Genomic DNA, 12,932 nt, shown 5'->3' with positions numbered 1-12,932 from the left:
TTCCTCTGATTCCGTATTTAATCCTTGTTTACAGCAGAACTGTATTTTATTTTGTTTTTGTTTTTCCCCCTCTCAATTTTTAAAATAAACCTTGCTAAACGTACGTAACCATCTTATATCAATTTGTGATTTATCTTGAATGAACTGTAATTAAACTTGTGATGGTTTTCTCGATTATGCACTAAATTGGATGAGACCTATATCAATTGTAATTTGTCCTTGAATGAACTGTAATATAACTTGTGATGCTTTTCTCAATTGTGCACTAGCTAATTGGATGAGATAACTTCGTAAATTCTTGGGTGTTTTATACTCCATACGTAAGATCAAATCATTTCAAATTGTGTCACTGTCCTTTACAACAAAAACCATTACTCCATTGATTGTAATATTAAATACACTCTCTGATGTGTGCAAGTTTGCATCATGATTTGATTAAAATCACTAATATATTGGCACATTGGCTCATGTTCATAAAAAAAAATTTCTAGCACAAAATCACCTACATAATGTACTAAGTATTACATTTACGCACCAAATAAAATCTGTAACATTAAAAAAAAAAAATCTGCTACAGCTCCCTAGTGAACCATACCTAAAAAGGAGGACGAAAAAATAGAAATAAGTGTGTATCAAGAAGTTCCATTTACAGTTTTGGTGACCTTCATCTTTTCGGATGTTACTTGAGACTTGTGAACTCCTTGTTGATCATCCTCAACACGTTCCTCGATCTCCACATCAGACTCTTTCTTGTCCTCAGAACCAACTGTTATCTGGTGAAAGCTTTCCTGGATTTTCGTTACACCCTTCTCGACAGGCTCTATTGCCTGGTTTATTGTCAGCTTTACATCCTCAACCACCTGCCATGTACTCATTCAGTAGTGAAAATATTGAAGCAGTACATTTTAACTATAAAATGCCCATTTCTGGGTGTCGAAAACCGTTCAATAACTAGTAGTCCAGTATATGTTTATACCTGCTGACCACCCTCACGGACAATGTCTTGCACACTCTCACTGATGCTTGTTCCAGGAGCTTTGACCTCAGTTTCTGTCTTTTCAATCATAGTTGGTCCTTTGTCCTTTCCTGTCTCTATGTCAACGACTGTTTTCTCAGTTCGGGTGCTAATTTTTCCATACTCAGAAATTGGGATGAAATGATAGGCCTTTGCAGAAAAGACATAGACATGGGCTATAGCAGCTATTGCCATCTGTGCAGATAACAAACCATAACTATGTGCATGTAGCCTGTGAACAAGTCAACTTCTATAATAATGATATATGAAACAAGACTAGCATCTTTATAAGACATGTAACCAAAACTTGCTGCCGGTTCTCTTAAAAAAAGATGAAAGATGTAGGTTCGTTTCGCTTAAAATCCTTAAATTGGAGAAAAAAAAACAAAAAAAACAGCAGGATACTGGATGCTTACCTCTATGCAGATCAAAAAATCTTGCAAACCAGTTTGAACTATCCCGTCTTTAGGCAGAACTCCAAGTGTACACAGGAGTACAATTCCAACGCCTTGCCACCAGGTAGCAAACACAATAGCCTTGAAGCTAATGAACTTTGCAAGCGGTTTTATTGGTTTGAGTTTCACATGAGTCACATTATAAAACTGGACCAAACAATATAATGCCCACATTTGGCTAAAGTTCAGTACAATTGTAATATATGGATACCTGAAAAGGCACTGATGACTAATATCAGAGTCGAACACAATAGCAATTTATCACAAACCATAAATGCTGCCCACTAATATGGTATACAACTATACCTATTCCATTGACAACAATTGTACTTAAAGTTGGATCAAACTGAACTAGAGTAGCCTTTCAAAAAAAACTGAACTAGAGTAGTATCATAAGCATACTGTCAACATTTCTGTATATAGTTAGCTTACCCATAATACAACTTGAACTGACCGTCACCATATACACCGCATACCTCCAGAACAAAAGTTAGGAACGCACAAACTGTCTTCAAAATCATCTGGTTACTATGCAGATGTTAGTTTGACAATAACTTTAGCACAATTTTCAGAAACTGCAGAGATGCTTACATATTGTACCAGACCAAATTTGATTATAGAAAACAATTGTTCTCCAAGTTCGGTTGGCCTTAGAAAGAAGTTACGAAATGAGGATGGATGTGACAATTCTGGTTCTGTGTCTCCTTCTTCAAGCAGTGGCTTGTTAAGTACATTTCTTGATTCATCCCTCAATAGTTCTAGTACTCTTTCTTCTCCACCTGCCATGAGATGAAATTTAATACTTCAATGCAGCACAAATGTCATTAGAAAAAAATATATATATCGAAAGTTCTTGCAATCAGCTAGAGAAACCAAAGGTTTATTGTATGCTAAAGCCAGAATACTCATAAAGGAACCACAACAAGTATTTCAAAATATGAAAACAAAATTCCAGCGGCAGATTACCTCTACAAATACAATTACAAGTGAATTGCACAAGATGGTAAAGGACTTAATAATACAGAGAAAGAAGCAATTTCTGCAATTGAACCTTCACCTGAGAAACTCTAAGGCTCAACATAACAACTAACAGAAATATAAAGAACTGGTTCTTTCACAGTCTACCAATCTGATGAAACTTGAAACTTACCGAGGCAGGAAATTAGATAGCTCCCAAAAGCGTACAATGCATACGCTTCATAGCAATTTCTCAAAATATCACAAGCTAGAGAGGTCTTAGGATTGGACAAGGATATAATCTACGAGAGAGAAAATTAATCAGATTATCTGTAACAGTCTCTTATAATACACTTACAAATTTTATTTCAAGAGTCACCTTTCACCTTATTTGGTGGAATAGGAGAATTGAAGAATAATTGAAATTTAACAAAGAAATAAAAAACAACAGAAAGAGGAAATAAAATAGACCATAAGACCAGAGTCTCAGAGCCTCCTTCTAGGCTGCTGCCCTCCTCCGTTACTGCCTCTATACGTCTATAATTTTTCAGCAAACAGAAATCAGAACCTAAGAAGGATACTTACTGACTCAGTGGCATAGATAGGAACTATGAGAAGCACAGCTACGATCCATTTTTGCTCCTGGATAGAATTTTTCATATCAAAGTAGTCATTACATAACATTTTCATTTGACAAAGAAAAGGAGACATGAAAGCAGCCATCAATGAAGGCTGTGAAGCATATCAAGCTGAAGTAAACACACTGCAATGATACGAACTTCTAGTAAACACGTAAATTCCTATAATAAGTGAAATTGCCTGCGCTGAAGCTTCTTTATTGCACACCATATGTTATCACTTACCAGCCTACATATTTGTATTAGATTCCTCACAATGTTCAGCCTATCCTACTTGTTCCATGATTTAATGTACATCATATTTATACACTTAACCCTTCATCGGTTAGATGTGAATGAAATGAAATAAACTAGCCTAGAAGATTGAAAACTAGAAATTTTGATTGCTTACATCATTAGTTGTAATCTTTTCGCATATTTGTAGTTATGCTGCTATGATAAATCATATCAATCAAATTTTGAGTATCACTTATCTATTCTAAGGCATTTAAGATAAAATCAACAATCATACCAGCAATCCAAATATGACACAAATGATTGCATCAAAACATAATGTCACAGGTAAAGAGTGTACCGCAGGATTATTATAAGCTCTTAGATGTTGAAATATCAGAACGATGGAGAGAATTGAAGCCAGCAACGCAAAGAATCCTGCAGTGATAATGGCTGGTCTGCGGATTTCCTTGTATTCTGTCATTTCATGTTCGATTACGCTGGCAAGACTGACAGGCACACCAAGAAAATGGTGGATATCTTGGCTGAACATCTCCCACATCCAACTTTTCACCACTACAAAACCTTAAAAGTAATTAACTTGTCTAAACAAAAGCTGAAAATCTAGCATAGTATCTAACTAATGAACATAAAGCTCATTGATAAAGGAAGTAATTATCAATATATATGTTATGTAGCGTATTTGAGTTCGTTCTAACTGCATTACTAAAAAAAAAAATTCAAGCCCGTCTTATGGTATCCAAATTGGAAGAGATAAATCGAACAAGTATTGCCATTGCCTATTGGGATGCTTCTTAATAACCCAATTCAACAAATTAAACACCAAGACAATCTCCCTTAGCAAGTTTTCATTTTGTACTTTCGTATACTATAGTATCACCAAGACGTGTACCATGCACATGATACAACTGAGTGTGCGCTAGCTTATTTAGAGCTCCCAAAATGAGCAAATTACACAAGATAAAAAAAAAACAGGTACAACCTGTTGTATAATAAAAAATAACAAATTAGGTTTAACCAAGGGTACTTAGATCTACAAGGTAATAAGGGGCATAACTAGTTCTTCAATACTTCAATATTTCCTCATTGAACGCATTTCTTTCACATATTCTCATGGAAAATAAAATTATCACTAAAACCATAACAAATTAACAAGCAATCAACAAATTACCAGTCGAATAAAAAAAAAAAAATTATCATGTTAAACTTTCCTCGAAAATTGGTAAGAAGCAGCACCCAATTTTTGACCAAATTCCCATGGAAAATCTTTCCAAGAAAAGTTTACCAGCAAATTAATTTAAAAATCATTGAATCAATCAAAGATAAAACTGGTTTTATCCCAAATCTATCCACATTACAAAAATCTACTCTAATACAATTTTCCATTGCACATATATACACCAACATAATTTTACATCCTTTCATATTCTTATTCCCACGTGCTCTACAAATTATCCTCCGCCCGTGTTTGAATGTAACATGACACAATTTTACATCCTCATTCCCATAGCCTCTAAACTTCACAAGATACACCCAGATGTATAATAGACACGTACGTGAGTTAAAGAATCGAAGAATTAACTAAAATACATGATGAGAGAGGATTCCTAACCTGGGATAACCTTCTGAGAAACAACTCTGAAACCGTAATCGATCACTGACTGATAATTTAGAATCAAAAGCATGAAAAACAGGCAGAATTTGTTTAGTTTAGAAACTATGAAGCGTAAATATATATGTTACTGCCTTTGCATGACACGTTTCAATATACCCCTTTAAGGTTCCCTTTATGTTCTCACACGTTACTTTGCAGTTTGCACCAATTTACCAATATATGACAAATTAGCTTAAATCCCGTGCAATGCACGGTTGTTAAACACTTTTAAAAATAATATTATAAAAATTATATAAATAGAATGACTCATATATTAAAAGGTGTATATTATTAATAAAAATCTGCAAGAGAAAATATTTAAATTACATGTAACATTTATAATGGATAGTTTAATATTTTTGGAAAGGAATTATATTTTATATAAAACAAATATCATAATTTAGATACAATTTTTGATTTATTTTTTTATTTTAAGAAGGTACTTTTGGAGGGAAAATTTTTAATGCAATATTGACAAGTGTTTTTTTTTATTCGCTTTTAGTATTATGTAATTGATTGATTGATTTTTGATTTATTTTTTTTATTTTAAGAAGGTACTTTTGAAGGGAAAATTTTTAATGCAATATTGACAAGTGTCTTTTTTTATTCGCTTTTAGTATTATGTAATTAATTAAGCCCCATATATTACATTTCACATCTTCTATGTTCTATCCATGAACAACACAAGTAAAGCTAGGTACAGAGAGGGTAATAGAGCAGCTGATTATGTTGCTTATTTAAGTTACTATATGCAACCTCACTAAGATATCGATCCGTTATACTAAATATATATTTTTATTCTTGATAAGTTAGGGTATAGTCTTGAGAAAAAAACGTAATTATAAACTTCTTGTTTACCTTTTCATTTAAAAAAAAGGTAGAGCTGGACATGGGTCCAATGACTGGATGGGCACGGGCCTTCCACAAGCCCGGCTCAGTTTTCAGTGGGCCATAGGCTGTGCATGAGCAACATTTTCAACAGTTGACGACTCTAATAATATAAGCTAATCGGCTTATTTTTGACCAATTTGCTAATTACATGAAATGAAAATTATGAGGGCTTGTTGGCATGACACGTGGTCACGTGACCGTCGTGGGCTTTTTTTTTTTTTTTTTTAATTTTAAAACAACTCTTGTAAGTTAAGTGTCACGAATTAAGTAATTTAATTACTGGAACATACCGCACACTTAAAGCTATTTGTCAACATTAGTGCAAGTGTTGATAATGATAATTGATTATATTTTCTAAGTAATCATAGGTTTATGATATAATTTTGCAAAAGAATGTCTTAGTCACATTTTTTGTGACATATGTATATCCTAAATCTAAAAATTCAGCATATACCTCTATCAGAATGTTTGCAAATTCAATTAATTTTTTTTCTTTCAAAGAAAGTCGAGCCATAACATTATACTTTTAAGTTCAACCTATCATTTGCATTAGTTGAATTTCCAAGCAAAATAATGGGTTCACGCTTTCTAAGAAAGAGGTTTACGTATTATGTGTACGGAGCATATAGTATTGGAAAAGTCTTTCCTTTTTTGAGATGCATGCCCATAATATAATGAAATGGGCGGTAGGATTTTCAAATTATTAATCTAAATTTGGCGTGAGTTGTTTTGACGTTACCAACTTTCTATACTTGGTAATTTCCGAGGGATAAACCTTCTAACTTTGGAAAGTATCAAATTGTTTAGTTTTCTATTCTTCCTATGATTCTAAATAAGGCATGAATGATGCAAGCTAAGCTAATTTAACGTACCTATCGAGATATTTTGAGTCTTTCATTGCTTTCTTGATGGGCAAACTAAAGAGGTGTTATTTTTATAGAAAATTGATCAAGATTTACCAAAGTTTTGGTTGATCTTGAGATTGCTAAAATTAGTGAGAAAAAGGAAAACAAATACTAGTATTGATAACTATGATGATATATAGGAGAATTTTAATTTTTGCTTTTTTTATGTACACGAGGTTAAACAGGCTATCATTATTTGGATGTCTAATAAGATCTCAAATTTTATATTGGTTACTTGTAAGTCAAAAAGTATTTCATTTTTCAATCAAAAAAAAAAAAGTATTTCATTTTGCTTATTTAACTACTCCATATTGGTTTCTAATAGTAGGATATTGTTTTGGCTTTTAGCCCAAATTAACCAAAGGTCAGGGCAATGCAACATGACCTTGATTAATAAATACTCCTTAATCCCACACTAAAATCTATAATACACAAGAGATTAGTCCAAATCTGTACAATATCAATATATAATTATCCTCATTTTTCTTTCTTCAATTCTTCATTAAGAGAGAGCTATTGACCTATCAAATTAGTCCCAACAAACTTATATGGTGATCCCATCATATCTTTTGATAGAGTATATAAATTAATCCTGAGCTCCAACCAATAACTTTAACTTTAGGTTAACTTGGTCATATGGTATGACATGCTCATGCTTTATCCACACTTCATTATATTCAACAGGGCCGTCTATTAGGGGAGCACCTTGAGCGACAGCTCAAGAACCACCTTATTCGTCGGCCCGTCATCGTAATTTTATTTTTTTTTTACAAAATAAAATGAATTTTTTAAATACTAATATATATGCTTATAACCATGCTAATGCTTTTTACCAATATATAAAAAACATATGTTGCCATGTAAAATATTTTTGGATCAACTTATACTACCTCTGTTTTTTTAGTTGACATGTTTTGACTTTAGCACTATTCACACACTTCCCTTAGACCATATTTCGTGATTTATACGTAATGAAAAATATAGTCATGTGGAGTCTTGTTAGATACGTTACGATATGTATTTTCAAAATATAAACTTTTATAATTTTTGGAAATTAGTAATTAAAGATATTAACGGTTGAATTTGATCATTGGCAATTAAACATGACTAATTAAACGTGTCAACTAAAAAGAAACGGAGGAAGTATATATATATATTAACATTTTATACTTCTTAATAATGAGTTAAATATAATGGAAGGACTTTGCTTTTCGATTTTTTCACCTTTAAGGACCTCCCACTTTTGTTTTCACCTTTGAGGACCTAAGTTTTGATTTTCGGCCAAAATGGAGTTAAGTTAACTCAAGGTGAGTTAAGCATAAAGTTCTGACATCACTAATAAGTTAACAAAACTCTAGGACCTAACATTCCATTTTTTTTCACCTTTAAGGACCTCTCATTTTTTTTATATTTTTTTTTTCACTTTTAATTAAGTAGTTTAAGTGTGAACAATTCCTCTTCCTCCATTGAAACCATTTCTATTAATTTACTAATTTAATAATACAACATATCATTTAATTAATCAACTTTGAACTAGATTCATCAAATCAAAATCCAGTACTAACCCGAATTAGATGTCACAAATTACCAAACTTCCATCAAGTCTCTTTGTCCAAAAATAAAATGAGAAAAAAAAAATGAAAAAAAATATTACTTCACTTTCTTATTATTTACAAAAAATGAATTATTATACATATCTCAAACATAATAACCCTTTATTACAAATAATAAGAAACAGAACTAGTAAAATAAAACTTTCATTAAATCCGAAACCACATAAGCCCAAAAACAATCAAATCCAACCCATAAAAAACAAAACTATCATCAACCTTATCAAATAATACACCATAAAAAACCGATCAACCAAAAAATTAGGGAAAAAAAAATTCAATTATCCGTCGGTGGAGCAACTGCCCAAGAGAATGAGAAAGAAATACTTCTGATTGATGAACTAACATTTATGCATGATAATGAATTAATTATGATATATGTTTGCACTTCATGATGTATAAAGAATTGATAAAATCCATTAAAAAAAAAACAAAAAAAAAGAATTGATAAAATAATGTTGACATAAATTAAGTAAGGACCTAAGTTTTTTTTTATTTATTTTATTTACTCCGGTGAGTTAAAGTTGAGTTAAATTATCGGAAAGTTAACCACAAGTCCTCAAAGGTGAAATAAAAAGTGGGAGGTCCTTAAAGATGAAAAAATCAAAAAGTGAAGTGTTTCTCTTATGCTTAACTCTCTTAATAATATTAATAGTCAAATTTGTGCATTGACATATGTGTTATTGTTGCGATTATTATGAAATAGAAGAAGTATATTATTACCCTCTTCTCTCTCGTTTCAAATTTTGTGATGCCCGTCAAAGTTTTAGTTAATACACGGTGGTGAAAAAAATAATTCAAATTATTAATCCAATATAATAATAAGGGGCAAAATATTTTGTTGCTGAATTAAGTATAAATTACACTTTGTAATTTAGGGTCGGGGCCCCTATTTAAATTTTTGCTCCGGACTCCAAAAATGTTTGAGACAGCACTAATATTCAATGTCAATGGATCTCGATCGATAATGAGATATCGTAACAAATTATATAAAACAAAACTTTGGGCTTCAACCATTAGTTTAAATTTTTGGTTAAGTTGGTCAATATATGTAACATTTGATCATGAGCCTCCTTGGATAATGTTTAATCAAAATTGAAAATATTAACTTTGCAATTATTTGTTTGTCAAATAAAATTAATAGATCCTTTTTAAAATAATAATAATAAAAGAATATAATGGTAATATAATGGGATTAATTGGATTGTAAATTTGTGACTCCCAAGTCCAAGTCTAAGCTTATCAATGGCACCAAGCATCATAACCCTAGGGTTTAACTTAGTTTTAATATGGAATTGTATTCTATAGACAGAGTAGCCGTTCAAATGACAACATACTTACAAGATCAAATCACTCAACTATCACGTACAGTACAAACATTTAAAAAATTAGGGAGACAATAAAAATTGTACATCCATTATAAAGTTGTTCTTAAATATAATTAAAAGTTACCCCATAATAAATAAAAGTTACCCTATATAAATAAATATTAGAGATAGTTTCTTTAAATGTCCAACATTTATATTTATAGATGATGTACATAGGTGAATGCAGTGTATCGAAACTTCTACATATTTGCTCTTTAAATTGTCACATAAATCTAGAATCTCATTAACAGTCTAGATTCTTCCACAAATTTCTGCCAGTTCTCAACATGGTAGCGTTTTCTAGCAAGCTTGAGATGTAATTAGTTAGGGCCTATTCACTTCATCTTAATTTCAATTCAGTTTAGTTCAGCTCAGCTCAGTTCAGTTCAACTCCTAATTTTCTTCTCTCATAAAATATTCATTTCAACTCTATTCAGTCCAGTTTAGTTCGGTTCAGTTCAGTTCAACTCCAATCAGTTCAGTTCAATTCAGTTCAGTTTAGATCAGTTCAGTAAATATAAACAGGTCCTTAGAGTTATAGAATTTGGGTCACAATTACCTAACAACTTATTATTCATAGTCATGCATATTTTGTTAAAAAGATCCTTAAAATCATGTGCATATCATAGTTTAAACATTAGTCAAATCTTAGTGGAATCATTAGCAACAGTAAAAAAAATTGTTAAGTATAATTTCAAAAGTACAATTGAAACATATTTTTAAGTGGATCAATGCTATTAATCATTTAATTTTTTTTAAAAATTCTTTTGGATTTTGGAATTGTGAAACTAATGTTATTAGTCAATTGACCAATTGTATCAGCATAAAGTGAAACATTTGCGTAAAGACACACCCTAATCCCATGAATCAATGTGGTAAAAAACCTGAATAACACTGTATACTGTACAGTAAAAAAAATTTAAAAAATGAAAAATGTTAAAAATAGAAAATAAAATGAAGAAAATTAGGGAAGAAAGTAGGCTAGTTGTTTCTAAATTTGTATTGAATAGACGGACAACCTAACATATTGTACGGCAAGATAAATCTTGGACACACGTGTTGATTTGATATCATATTAAGAATCCATCAACAGTACTGTCGTTTGACACCTGGATTTGATGATGTCATTTATTAATTTTTTAATCCTCCAATCGTATGGTTAGACTGTTTCTTGGCCTTCTTTGTCTAGACTACAGTATGAACAGTTGAACACCATGTGATTTTACACCAATTCCTCTAATTATTTTCACTTATTAAGGAAATTATTATTTCCATTTTAAATTTAAATTTTAATTTTATATTACAAAAATATTAAAAATTTACTCCTTCTGTCCCTAAGTTACATTCCTACTTCTCTCTATTATGTGAGTAATAAATAGTAGAAGTAAGAATGTAATTTAGAGACGGATGGAATACTATTATATTCGTCTCAAAATCATGTGTCTGTTTCTTACAGTATTTTGCATTGAAATTAAGAGAAGTAGATGGAATGTAAAATCAGGTGTACAATACATAGACCTATATGACATAATTGTGGTTTTCTGTTTTCAAAATCATATATTCATATGATATATGTCATAAAATGAATAAAAAAAATAGTCAAACTTATTTTAAAAAAATTATGATAATTATAAAAATTGACAATAAAAAAGTAAAAACACCTTTTTCTTTTTTTATTTTTTTAAAATAGTAGAAAACTGAAAATAGAAAACATGTCAAACAAGCCCTTAGCTTTAAATTTTAGTTTTTTTGGTGGGAACCAACTTTGAAAGGTACTTAAGGGTATTTAATATAAAAAATCACTTTTTTAAAAAAATAAAAAATCTTTATTTTTATCATGAAAGTGCAAAATTGTATAATATATATTATTTCACCCTAAGTATCACCCGATTTATCCATGATGGATGGATCGCATGTGGATAAAGGTAAATTAGGTGATAGATGGATTGGGTGATGGATGGATCTTTGGTGGATGGAGGCGGATAAAGCATTGCCGATCCATCTCCGATCCATTGACATCCCTACTCATACCAAACCTCTAGGTTCCAAATAAAAGAAAAAAAATTCATTCTCGAACAATAACCAAACACTGGGTAGGTATTAAAAACCAAGTTCCACGCGCTATACCAACTTAGTGTCATTTGTGATTCCAAACTCATACCATTACGTGAACCATATGCCCTCTTAGGAGATTTTTGTGTAAGAATTTAATTAAAAGTTAATTAAATAATAGAGAAGAAATAAAGTACTTCTAATGTAGCAATCACAAGCTAGATCAATTGATGGGAAAATCCGATCCATGAAGTTGTCAAAGAGAAATAGGGATAAAGAGAAAATCAATAATCAATAATCATCCATAATAGTAATAATAGTATATACTAAAAGACACACCAGTAATGACACGTGTCATTCCTGGTGTGTCATCAGTTATATTTTCTTTTTCTGACAAGAAAAAAAAACTATTAATTAAGGAAACAAATCATTTACAAAAATAATATTATTTTTTATTACATATTGACACGTATTAATTATTATATTTAAAATAAAAAGAGTTCACAGTTCTTTATGAAAAAAAAAAAAATTAGACAGCTATAAATTAAAATTCATATTCTCAAAATAATTTGTGACCAGTTTTACAATAAGAAAAAATATTAATTTTGCCTAATTTTGTTTTAGTTGTGTATTAGAAGCTACAATTAATAATTGCAAAAATCAACGTATCACATACTTTATTTTATTATTCCTCGACTAATTTATGATTATAATACTTCTCAATCAATAATCTATATTTATCAATAATCAATAACTTAATACTAAAACAGACACCAGGAGTGACACATGTCACATCCTGGTGCTGTTTTTTCCCTCCAAAACTCCCCTTCCTTTTTTAACCTTTTTTTTTTTTTGTTAATTAATATTTGTTTCTATGATAATATCATTTCAAATCTTTTATATTATCTTTATGACAAATATATATTATTTTTTATTTGGGGTTCATAATTATTCTATATACATTTACCTAAATAATTATTTCAACTCCTTTTTAATTATCTTTTAAATGGAGTATTATTAGATTTTGTCAAAAAAGTAATAATAAATTGATTCATATAATATGTTATAGAAATTACTTTAAAACATCACTTATTTTTTTTTAAAATACTTTAGCTACCTAATATTTTATTTCAATTTCAACTTCAATTTAATAT

General features: G+C 30.5%; 1 pseudogene across 1 annotated transcript; it reads right to left on the bottom strand.

The window, feature by feature from the left end:
• Positions 1–281: 281 nt before the first annotated feature.
• Positions 282–4,002, bottom strand: LOC145577712 (protein LAZ1 homolog 2-like; annotated as a pseudogene). Its single transcript, XR_014098833.1, has 9 exons — positions 3,998–4,002; positions 3,640–3,854; positions 3,013–3,069; positions 2,621–2,729; positions 2,062–2,249; positions 1,903–1,991; positions 1,432–1,681; positions 977–1,210; positions 282–860 (listed from the first exon to the last, which is right to left on the bottom strand). The product of XR_014098833.1 is annotated as a protein LAZ1 homolog 2-like (transcript).
• Between the last annotated feature and the right edge of the window lie 8,930 nt (positions 4,003–12,932).

This window comes from Chenopodium album, chromosome 14 (assembly GCF_948465745.1).
Source record: "Chenopodium album chromosome 14, dcCheAlbu1.1, whole genome shotgun sequence".
In the NCBI taxonomy this organism is placed as follows: Eukaryota; Viridiplantae; Streptophyta; class Magnoliopsida; order Caryophyllales; family Amaranthaceae; genus Chenopodium; species Chenopodium album.
Note: the sequence above shows the minus strand (reverse complement) of the source record. Positions and strands in the feature narration are given on the sequence as shown.